Source organism: Sus scrofa, chromosome 18 (assembly GCF_000003025.6).
Source record: "Sus scrofa isolate TJ Tabasco breed Duroc chromosome 18, Sscrofa11.1, whole genome shotgun sequence".
Lineage (NCBI taxonomy): Eukaryota > Metazoa > Chordata > Mammalia > Artiodactyla > Suidae > Sus > Sus scrofa.
This window is the reverse complement of record NC_010460.4, coordinates 48,953,357-48,965,540: the sequence shown is the minus strand read 5'-3', so window position 1 is coordinate 48,965,540 and position 12,184 is coordinate 48,953,357. Positions and strand designations below refer to the sequence as shown.

At 54.9% G+C, this 12,184-nt stretch overlaps 1 protein-coding gene across 4 annotated transcripts in view; it reads right to left on the bottom strand.

Moving 5' to 3' along the window:
- TNS3 (tensin 3) overlaps positions 1-4,603 on the bottom strand; it is a 231,497-nt gene extending 226,894 nt beyond the window's left edge. The window contains exon 1 of one of the 4 annotated variants that reach the window (XM_021079356.1): positions 4,474-4,603. The gene's annotated coding sequence lies outside the window, so the exon portion shown is untranslated. Of the gene's footprint in view, positions 1-3,949; positions 4,244-4,473 lie in introns of those variants that run through there. The other 3 variants (XM_021079358.1, XM_021079357.1, XM_021079354.1) reach the window with 3 other exon arrangements.

Here is a 12,184-nt window from a genome sequence, read left to right as displayed (position 1 = left end):
GGTTCCTACAGGTGTTTCTCAATCTCCGAAACGGAGCCGGGTGTACCACGCGCCACCATCATCTCCCAAGGAGCAGAGAAAGAGGAAGGCAGGCAGCTCGCCACGTGCCATAATTAGAGCTGAAGGAGGAAGGAAGGGAGTGAAGGCCTCAAGTCCAAGGAAGCAGCTGTGGCCGGAGCTCCAGCTAGCTGTGGATGGCGGGCACTCAAGGGGGGTGGCGGGGGCAAGACCCCTGATCTTGGGAAGAAGTTCCAGCATTGCGGAGGGACCTGGCTTCCGGTCTGGGAACCTGCCAGCACCGCACCACCCCATCCAGTCATGGGCTTGGGTCCCTGTGACCAAGGGGGCCACTCTCCTTCTGTGGGTGAGAGCTGGGCACAGCTCCGTCCCCAGACAGACCCGGGATCCAAACAGCCCCCTGACACAGGCAAGCGACTTAAGCTGAGTCTCAATGCCCATTCCAGAAAACAGGGACAAAAATCTTATGCTGCAAGGTTGAGTGGTAAGAGATCTGATCCGGAGAACAAGCACCCCACCTCCAGGGGGGCACAGGGCGGCACGGGGGTAACCTTGCCACCAAAAGAAGTGTTCATCCGACAAGGTTACCAGGCTGGGAGCAGGGCGATGCTGGCCCAGGGCTTCCTGCCCAGGCACGGGCCTGCGAGCAAAGCTTGGTCTCCCAAAGCTGGTGGCTCTGGGGAGTACCTCCCGGGCACAATCAGGAAACGCCCCATCAGAGAGAATTCTCCTGATGGCTGATGCAGATGCCTTAAACATAAATTTCTCATTAAATTAGCCCATTCGGGACAAAACATATTAATACCAGATCACTGCATTCTTAAAAAAAAAAATAACAGAAATCTCTGAAAATGTCCTGTGGCCATCACAACGACCATCGTGCCCTCAGCGACACAGCAGGGCGTTCCGATGACGCCTAGCAGTGTCCCCAGGTAGCAGTCATCCTCCCCTTCCCTGGCCTCCTCCCTCCTATCTTGCAGAGGCAGTGCCCAGCAAGGAAGGGGTGGCGAGGTCTGGGTACAGCAGGCAGGAGACAGCCAGTCGCCTGCCCCAGGGGCCAGGCGCACAGTGGGGACCCAGAGTGCACACAGAGCAGGAGAGAGATGTCCTCGCAGGAGAGCCCGGCTCATGACAGACGTGGCGGGCAGACGTGGGGGATCCCGGCTGACCCACGCCAACGTGAGGGGGCTTCACCAAACACATTCCTGACACAGGCACGGCGCAAAGAGCACGTTGCAGAAATCTGGGGATTCTCGTTTTTTCTGCTTTTACGGGAAAAGGACAAACATCGGGGACATAAGCGTTCGCGCCCTGAGCTCACTCACAGGCACGGCGGGGCAGATCAGCCGGTCCCGAGGCCTCAACGCGCTAGAAGATTCCAAACATTTTCAGAACCTAAGAGAGGTCAACTCACATCCAGCAGCAAGTTGACTGAGGGGATTTTTAACATCTTAAATGATTTAAAAGCAGCGAATTAGCAACCATGGAAAAACACATCGTCACCGTCAGACCGTCGGAAGGTCGGGGTTTAAGGATCAGCTCCACGTGCACAACCCCGGGACGATCAGGCCACGGCACCCTCTCACCCCCTTTGCTTAGGGGTGAGGGTGAACAGAAGTAACCATTTCAGCTGCTAGAACGGGGCCCAGAACCTGGACGGCGATGACAGGGACGGCTTTGAACACTTCTGCCAACAGCCAGGAACGTGCCGTAGCTCTGAGTTAACAAAACGCTTATTTGACTCACCAACCAGCCAGACCCCTCATGCTGGATCAACAGAGATATAACTGCAAGGACCCGGGCAGGGCGGCGGGCTGGGGGTTGCAGGCTGGGCCAGCTCTTGGTCACGGATGACTATCTGATGCTTAACCGGGTCCTACAGGAAAGCGCCTGGGGTCCAGGGTCTGGGAACTTCCGAGCCCCCCACCCCAGTGTCCGATGCCAGCAAACCCTTCAAACCCTTCAAACCCAGGCACAAGAGAAAGCGGAGAAAGCGGATGCTGGTGGCCGGGTCCCCTCGGGGTCTCGGGGCCGGGATGCAAGAGTAACCTCTGCCTGCTGGAGGCTGGCTGCTTCTCTTGCAGAAACATCTAGCACTTCCTCTCAGAGGAGTTTTGGGGGGAGGGGATACAAAAGGCTCTCCCCAACCTGGTGGTGGTTAAGGGCAGGCTGACCCCAGCGAAGGAACACCCACTGACCCCAGAGAAGGGACAGCCACCGCAGGCGCAGGCGCGGAGAGCAGGGGTGGGGAAGACCGGTTCTGACCCAGCCCCCAACTGCTTTGCACTTGAACAAACGTACTCACTGGTCAACTGGGCCTTGGGTGCAAACGGCCACCGCCCGCCTTCCCCCCCCACCCCCCGGGGGAGGGGGGCGGTGTCAGAAATCTTCCCCTCTAGGCCTTTCCCTGCACTTTTCTGGCCTTTTGCCTGCTTCCCTGACCATTTTTATCCCCTCAGCAATATCTCCTGCAGCCCAGGAACATACTTTGACCCCGTGACCCTTAGCTCCCAGGCTCACATTTGCAAATAGCTCCATATGAATCCAATAGGTGCCAAAGCTACACTTTGTAAAGGCCAAGTCAATTTGCATCCCGGAGCAGGCAGTGCTGCCCTGAGGCTACTTTTTCTGTCTTCTTGCTGGTTTGCAAAGGAATAACTCTTCTGCCGCAGCAGCCGCTGCTAACTTTGGCACCTCGGCTGAGGAATGTGCCGTCAGGACGTGCAACCACTTGACAGTCAGACAAGCAGCAGCAAATTCAGGGCCCTGGAACCTCACTGTCCTGGCCAAATCCTGGGCTGCACCACCACCGCGTTTCCTCACCTTGGGCAAGGTACTTAGCCTTGCTCTGCCGCTCAGTTTGCACATCTGTAAAACGGAGCAATAATCCCAGCTCCCTCCAAAGGTTGTTATTCGGGTGAAAGCATGCAAAGCATTTAGCACAAGCAAATACTCAAGAAAACACTTGCTACAACCATGCTATTACTCTGTCTCCAGGGTCACTATGACTTTGTAATATGACCAAGTAAGACTACTATTACTTTGTCTTTGAGGTCAGGAGTCTGGCCTCCTGCCAGTTCCCACAGTCAGCTCCCTGGGCAGAGGTCCCCTGGTTCTCCACCGGCTGGCCTTGTCCCCTCCACCCTCCAGCTGCAGCGACTCCTGGACCCCTCCAGGCCTCTGCACAGAAATGCCTTTCTTAATACGTGTTGAGTGATTTGCAAATACAACCTCCTAGGCTCTCAAGAGGGAAGAATCGTGAAGACACACAAATCTCTTTCGAAAGGCAAAGTACGAACGAAAGCACTTCAAAAAGAATCAAATGCACAGACCGAATATATCAAAACGCCAGCATGGATGGTCCTGGGGACTCTGCACGCAGCTGCGATGAGACTTTTCACCTCCGCACCCTCAGTCTATTTATTTCAGTCCTGCACTCACATCACAAAAAGGGAAAAAGGAGGGAGAGCTCTGCCGGAAGATCAAAGTGTGGGAAGGACAGGGACACCCTCGGGGTCTCGGGGGCTTCTAAGTGGGCAGTGACCTCCCTCAACAGAGGTCTCTGCGGGCCCCACACTCTTTGGGCTTTTCTGTTTCAACCTCCTTGGAGAACACGGGTCACCCGGCTGCGCCGTCTCAAGAATTCCAGTGGCGATCTTCAGCCCCTTCCCGCCACACAGAGTTTTCAAATCACTTTAGCAGAGGACCCCCCGGCTCACCTATCAGACCCTGGCGGCGCCCACCGGGCCCCGGACCCTCCCTCTTCCTGCTTGTCAGCGACAGCGCGGGCGTGCCAGCAGGCACGTGCCACAGGTGGCCCCGGCCCCGGCCGCCCCCCGCCGGGTCCCCGCTCCTTCAGCAGTGAGGAAGGAAGCCGGCCCGGGGACCCCCGCCTCCCGCCCAACTCAGGCAAAGGAAAAGAGAGACGCACCGGAAAGCCCGCTTGCAAAGAGCGGGAGAAGGATCCCGAGCCTTCCCGTCTGCAGCTCTCAGCTCGGCTCTCCGCCCGGGACTCTCGAGACGCGTCCCAGGAGCGAAGTCCACCCGGGCGCCGCCGCCACGGTGCCGCTCCGGCTCGCGCCCGCCGACCAGGGCGCCCCGGACCCGCGGGCCCTTGAGCGCGTCGGCCCGGGCCCCAGCGGAGTCTCCGCGCCCCTGCGCCCCTGTCCCCGGGTCCTGGCCGAGCCCGCGCGCGCCAGCCGCGTCCCCGCGCCCCCGTCCCCTGCCCAGGTCCCGGACCCTGGCTGAGCCCGCCCACGCCCCAGCCGCGTCCACCCGCCTCCGTCCCTGCGCCGCGCTCCCGGCTTCCCGGACCCTGGCGGGGATCTCTTCCCCCGCTCGCCCCCAGCTCAGGTCCCCGCGCGCCCCGAGCCCCCTGCCCGCCGCGCCCAGGGCGCAGGCCCCGGCGCCGGGCCCGAAACAAAGAGGTTGGCGGCGCGTGCCCCCCTCCAGTACCTGGGCGAGCGGCGGCGCGGTCCCGCGGGGCGATGGCCGCAGCAGGCAGGGCGCCGAGCAGCGCGAGCAGCGAGCGGGCGGGCCCGTCCTCCTGGCTCGCGGCCGCGCCCGCCGCAGGGCCCCTCGAGGCGACGCGGGCAATCGCCGCCGCCGCGCCCGGGACGGCCGGTCCCCTGGCCTGGCCGCCCTAACAATGCGGCGTGTTCTAGGCGAGCCCGAGGCCCCGTGCACCTCTGGGACCTCCCCGCGTTGGCCAGGTGGGCCCCGGAATTATTAGACCCATGGAGCAGCCCAGGGTCAAAGAGTTCACGGGCTGGCGGATCCCAGCTAGGCAGGTGGAGTCCTGGCTCCTACACAACTGGTTCATTCATTCATTCATTCATTCGGAGCTATAATGCTTGTGCTCTAAGAAATCGAAACCTTGCTACCAGCCCGTAGCTTACAGTCCACGGGGGGTAGTGCAGATGTAAAGCAGCAGATAACCCTGGCAGAGGAAACCCAAGATGCTCTGGAAGTCCCTGGAAGGTCTGTCTTTAGAAGTCACATGGCTTCTTCAAACGAGCAGAGGAGAAATGAGCACGATGTAGGCAGACCAGGAGCGGACCTGAAAGAAGGTCCAGGCAGAGGGATGCTGGGAGCAGATAGATGCCAACATCCCTCAAAGACAAATGCCCCTCACTCTGTCGCTCAGCCTCAGGTCCTCCACGGGTGACATCTGAGGAGTGAAAAGCATGTGCTTGGAGGTCGCCTCCTCTAGAGTCAGAAGTACCTTCCCTCCTCTCAGTCACCGGGAGCTCCAGCCTCACTGTGAGCAAACATCAGTCGTGTTCCAGCGGACGGACATCCTGCAAAACACTGCCCAGGGCTCCTCAAAACTGTCCAGGTCGGCAAAAGCTCAGGAACTCTGAGGAACTCACAGCGCTGGAGCCTGGGGAGACGATGAAGAGATGCCAGCGATCTGGATGGGGTCCCGTGGCAGAGAAAGGACAGCAGGGGCAAAGACGTGGATTCTGAATAAGCCGCTGACCTGAGTTAAAAGGATGTCCTGGAGTTCCCATCACGGTGCACCTGAAAAGAACCTGAGTAGGAACCATGAGGTTGCAGGTTCGATCCCTGGCCTCGCTCAGTGGGTTAAGGATCCCGCGTTGCCATGAGCTGTGGTTAGGTTTCAGATGCGGCTTGCATCTGGCATTGCTGCAGCTGCAGCTGTGGCCAGCAACTGTAGCTCTGATTAGACCCCTAGCCTGGGAAACTCCATATGCTGAGGGTGCAGCCCAAAAAAGCAAAAAAAAAAAAGATGCCCCAATAGTGACTCTTTAGTTGTGACCATGGAGCATTGCATGGTAAAACGTTAAATGCTGTCGGCTATATACAAAATCCATTCAGCATCACTGCAGCTGTGGCATAGGTAGCAATTGCAGTTCATATCTGATCCTTGGCCCAGGAACTCCATATGCCGAGAGGTGGCCAGAAAAGGAAACAAAGAAAAAAGAACCTGTAGCTATAGCTCTGGAAAATCTATTCAATACTCTGTGATAGCTTATATGGGGAAAGAATCTGACAAAGAATGGACATACGTATATGTATGGCCAACTCACTTTTCTCTACACCTGAAACTTAACACAAATTGCAAGTCACCCATACGCCAATAAAATCTATTTTTTTAAAAAAAAAGATGTTAAGCGCTGGAAAACGGAATCATACGGGAACAGGAACTCTGTGTGGCCCTTGCAACTGTTCTGTAATCTAAAGCAACTCTCAAATTAACGTTTATTTTTTTTAAATACCGTGGAAGAAAATGGCTTCTTTTCAGAAGGCAGCACAGCTGTCCAAGTGCAAAGATGTGACCATGGATGGCCTTTTTGTGCCCTGGAGCAACCCAAGTCCCCCACATTTTCTGTGAACTTTTGCTGCACAAAAATGTGCTTACCTTGCTCAGGGGAGTTTGTCCAAACTGGAATCCATGGATGTGCCTAGTTAGTTCCTGCAGTTTCCCTTTCTCCCTCATATTTCACTGCTTCTCAAGAGGTCGTTCGAAGTGAAATTCTAGGTTTATTCAAAGAGAAATGAAATTTCCTGGATAAAGCAGTTGTGTAATAATATTACTTCTGAATCTGTGTCTCAGGGAAAAGACATGGCTGAGTGGTTAGCTCTGTCTACCTATTTAAGCTTCATAATAGGTGCTGTTCAGGACATAGATTGTGAAAAAAGAAATCAATCAATCAGTACATATTGGGACTACTTAATATGGATATTTAACTGAATATAAAATCTACAGTAATCCATTTTATCCATATTACATTTTACAAAATCAGACAGAAGAAATTTATAAGCCGTGTTTTATAATAAGAACCGCAATTTAATTTTAAACAAATACATTCCTGTCCTCTTCCTTTATCCTATATATATATTCAGCTGGCAAAGCCTACGAGATGGCTGAAATCAGTAGTAATCCAATCTAAGATGCTTCAATTCCTTTTTTTCATATTCAGCACCTAATCCAAAAATATCGTGCGCTGAGCAAAGCACAGATTACGGCAGCCATGACAAGCTAAGTCATTATTCCTGCTCAGCACCATTCTCACGGGCCCCCAGAAGACCGGGGGTCTCCCCAACAGAGCCTGCAGTAGGGGGTTCACGGTCCATGTCTGGGCTGCTGCCCTATGCTCTCAAGTCCCAACAGGCTCTGGCCACCGCCCCAGCAAAGCCCAGGACAGCTGAGAGATGACCTCACGCGCCCAGCCCTCCCAGCCTGCTGAAGTCGGTCCTTGACCTTGGCTGACAAACCCAGGGCCAGGCTGACCTTGGATCTCCCTGCCAAGTACACAGGTCTCACCAGCCCTCGCTGTGTCCAGATGGTCTACCTAGACAGCGAAATCCCACCCCCCCGCCAAAGAACAGAAGAACAAAGGTGTCTGAGGCAGAGGCGCCAGGGGTGGACAGAGGGACCGCCTCCCTTACAGACCCACAGACATGACCCCAAGCTCACAGCCCTACCTGCAAGGCCTGAGACCACTCACGTCCTCGGGTCAGGAGGGGACCTCACCGGGCCCCCGGCTTGGGGGGCTGGAAAAGCCCGTTTGCTGCCTGGCGGTCCTGGGCCTGGCACTTCAGGGGGAGTTAGATTCAAGGGACCAGCCACCAAGGCTGAAGACAGGATGGAAATGGGATCTCTGCAGGCTGCACAGAGTCCCGGCCACTGCCAACGCCACACACGTGCACACGGACGTGAACACGTGGAGGGGAGCTTCGGGGCTCAGGGGTGGAAGGTCACGTGAAGGAAGGGGGGCCGGAGTCCCCAGGCATCTCTTCCTGCAGATCTCAGGCACCTTCAGCCACTGTGACTTACTAATCAGAGGCTCTTGTGAGCTGAACTGTGACCCCTCAAAACTCATGCATTGTAGTCTTAACTCCCAGTATCTCAGAATGTGACAGTTTGGAGAGGAGGCCTCCAAAGGGGTGATTAAGGTAAAATGAAGCCATTGCAAGGGCCCAATCCAATCTGACTGGTGCCCTTATAAGAAGAGATCAGCCATTCCCTGCAGCAGCTCAGATCCCTGTGGAGATGTGAGTTCAGTCCCCGACCTGGTCCAGTGGGTTAAGGATCTGGCTGTAGTGCAGGTCACAGTTGCAGCTCCAATTCGAGCCGTGGCCCCAGAACTTCCATATGCCTTGGGTGCAGCCAAATAAAAGAAGACGCAGTCAGGACACAGACACAGAGAGGGACGGCCGCGTGAGGACGGAGGGAGAAGACGGCCTCTCCCACCAAGGAGGGAGACCTGGGGAAAACCGGCCCTGCCCTCCCCTTGATCTTGGACTTCCAGCCGCCAGAACTGTAAGGAAATAAATCGTTGGATCAATCCCCAGGACTGGTACTTTGTCATTGCAGCCCCAACTGTCGGCCTGAAACTCATCGTGGGTATTGTTCTTTGACTCATTAATTCACATATGCGTTCATTCATTCATTCAAGCATTCACGCCTTTAACGAAGGTTCATCAGGTGCCCACTATGAGTCATCACGGGGCAGTGAGATGCTGTTAGATGCTTCACTTGCCATCCAGCCAGCAGATCCTTCAGAGCACACACACGTGCCAAGGCAGTGCTGGATGTTGACCCCTTACGGCGTGTCCACTGAGTCAACTTTTACTGAGCCCTGGGCCTGCGGCAGCCCCAGTGAGACACCAGGCCTGAGTTAGGTGGCAGAGTGCTGGGCAGATGTGAGGATCCCAGAATCTTCCAGCTGGAAGAGTCTCTGGCCTCTACCCTGCATGCCAGGATGTCCTTTTTTTTTTTTTTTTTTTTTTTTCAGGCTGCACTCATGGCATATGGAAGTTTCCAGGCTAAGGATCAAATCGGAGCTGTAGCTGCCGGCCACAGCCACAGCAATGTGGGATCTTTAACCCACTGATTGAGGCCAGGGATCGAACCCGCATCCTCATGGACACCCGTTAGGTTTGTAACCCCCTGAGCCACAGCAGGAACTCCCAGAATGTCCTCTTGCCGGTCCCTGACACAGGCTCACTGGACTCAGCTCCAGGGCTTCCAACCTTGGGAACCCCCCAGCTTTGGAAACACCAGTCCCTTCTCCCAAGTGGCTCTGGCTGGCAGGGAGGTCTTCCCAGAGATGTCCCCAGAGGCTGTGGGGCACAGGAGGGGTGCACTAGCGAAAGCCCCCTGGAGGAGCTGAGAGGGTACAGAGCCTGGAGAAGAAGGGTGCAGGGTGCAGGCACAAGCAGAGGCCTTGGCGTCAGGGGGCAAGGGCAGCCTTCTTGAATCTGTGCACAGGACTTTGAGGAACGAGGACACAGCCTGGAGGGGACAGCACAGGGACAGAGGAGGGAGTCCAGCTGGAGGGTAGGAGCGAGGCCCCGGGCAGGAGGGAAGAGGGGGCAGATGGCGGGATGATAAGCTTTCAATTCCAGTGAATGTGAGTAGGAATCGTGGCGCTGCACCACAAACACCTCTGGAAGCCTCAGTTTACCCATCTGTAAAGTGAAGCTATGGAAACTGAGGTGTTGCCTGTGCATGGGTGGCAGAGGCTGTGACCCTGCATCCTTTGTCCAGGGCCTGGCACCATGAGGATGCCTGGTTGGCGGGGGGGGGGGGGGGGGTACGCTGTGACCGTGGGAAGCGCTGTGGGCTTGGGCGGACATGGAGTTTGGCTGGGGTAGGGCTGAGTTCCCGGACGTGAGAGGCCTGGTCTGCTAACCCCGCTCGGGCCCTTGGGGCCTGGGGTTGTGGGGGGACGGGGGAGGGCTGGAGCCTTTTCCTGTTCCCCTTTCTAGAGGGCAACATAGAAATAAATACCAAAGCAGACAGGCCACCGGCCTGGGATTCAGTGGGTTGTTTTGTTTTGTTTTGTTTTGATCTTTTTTAGGGCCACACCAGAGGCATATGGAAGTTCCCAGGCTAGAGGTTGAATTGGAGCTGTAGCCATTGGCCTACGCCAGAGCCACAGCAAGGCCAGATCCCAGCCGCGTCTGCGACCTTCACCACAGCTCACGGCAATGCCGGATCTTTAACCCAATGAGCAAGGCCAGGGATTGAACCTGCGTCCTCATGGATGCTAGTCAGATTCATTTCCCCTGAGCCATGACGGGCACTCCTGCTTTTTTGTTTTTTAATCTTTTGCGGGTTTTTTTTTTTTTAATATTTAACATTTTTTAATAATTTTTTTTTGCCTTGAAATAATTATGAATCACAGAAGGCGTTACTCAGATATTTCATGTTCACCCTGCCATTTCCACTGAGGATGCTAGAGCACTTTGCTGACATATGTTGGGGCCAGGACCCCCATGTAGAGAAATTCAGGCCAGCCTGGCACACCCATCACTGCCTGGCAGGGCCTCTCCTGCTCCTCTTAGGCTCCATGCAGACATCCTGACCCTAGAAATCCCCAACAGGTGCCCCGATCATTGTGGGGTCTGCCCAGCCTTCCCAGGTCCCACCCCAGTGCTGTCAGCCCGCGTCTGCCCCTGGCCTAGACCCTCACCAACACACAGCTCAGCACCTCTGATCAGTGGCTTTGGTCCCCTCAACACTCTTCCTACCGCCCATGCTCTGTGCCCCTTACACAACGGACCACAGGTCCCAGGAACTGGACCGCAGTTTCAGCGCGTTCTGGGCAATCGCGCCGTTTGCAGTTGAGACGAGGACCCCCGGAGGGAGCAGGTTCTGCTCCTGAGCCAGGTCTCCGGGGCCGGACCCTATCCCGATGTGAAGGCAAACGCCATGACCGTGACTTTCAAACATCCCTCGATTCTGCCTCCGCGTAGGTGTCCTCCATAAATACCGGCACCTAAAAACACGTCGCGAATCAAATAAACACTCACTTGGGCTTGTCCGCATTTTATCCCTCAAGAACCGTCTAAGGAAATGAGAAAGACCTAACTCTGGGTTCTCTGGGCAGAAGAGAGATCTGGAAACGTCTCTGCAGGGTCCAGACCAGGTGGCCTGGCCTGGAGAAGAAGCTCAGGGGTGATGTTCTCAGGGCGGCATCTGGCTGACCTGCCCCTCGGGCTGGGCTGCTGCTGACACTGCCTGGAGGAGCCCGAGGGGAGGAAGGCCGGGCCAGAGGGACTCCCCCACCCCTTCTGTCTCTCTCCACACCTGCCGGCACCCCCCCACACCACACCCAACACACATACACCTGCCCACACACACACACACACACACCACACACATTCCAAGAATTACTGATAAAAACGGTACCAGTTTACAGTTAGTCAACATAATATTCCTTCTAAACATATATATTCTTTTGGAGTTCCCATTGTGGTACAGTGGAAACAAATCTGACTAGGAACCATGAGGTTCTAGGTTCGATCCCTGGCTCTGCTCAGTGGGTTAAGGATCCGGTGTTGCCGTGAGCTGTGGGGTAGGTCGCAGATGAGGCTCGGATCCCGCGTTGCTGTGGCTGTGGTGTAGGCCGGCAGCTGCAGCTCCGATTGGACCCCTAGCCTGAGAACCTCCATATGCTGAGGGTGCGGCCCTTAAAAGCAAAAAAAAAAAAAAAAAAAGGCTAAACATATATTCCTTTGAAAATGAAATATGATTTATTTAGTAAAACGCATATGGGAAACAAATATATGATATCACTTATATGTGGACTAAAAAATGATACAAATAAACTTATTTATAAAAGAGAAAGAGACTCACAGATCTCAAAATCAAACTTATGTTTACCAAGGGGAAGTGTGGGAGGGTTATGGATAAATTAGGAGTTTGGGATTAACGTACACACACTATGTATAAGACAGATAACCAGCAAGGACCTACTGCATAGCAGGGATGTCTACTCAATATTCCGTAATAACCTATATGGGAAAAAGGAACAGATATACATATAAATATAACTGAATCACTTTGCTGAACACCTGAAACTAACACATTATGAATCAACTGTATCCCAAAAAATTAAAAATAATACATTAATAAATAAAAATAAAATGCACATGTAGCGTATCAGGAATGCATCTGTTGCTCGAAGGGGGGGCCCTGCCTCACCCCCGGCTGAACTCTGGCTGCAGGACACCACGGGTCGGCTACACGAGCAAGAAAAGGAACCGGGTCACAGAGCCCCCTGCTTCCCATTGATCTTGGTTCTGAAGTTTGAGCTTGATCGTTTCTGGGCTGCACGAGTGGGCGCAACTACGACAGAGACAGAGGCCCGCTGATCTCACTCTGCCTATGCTCCTGTATCTCTCTGCA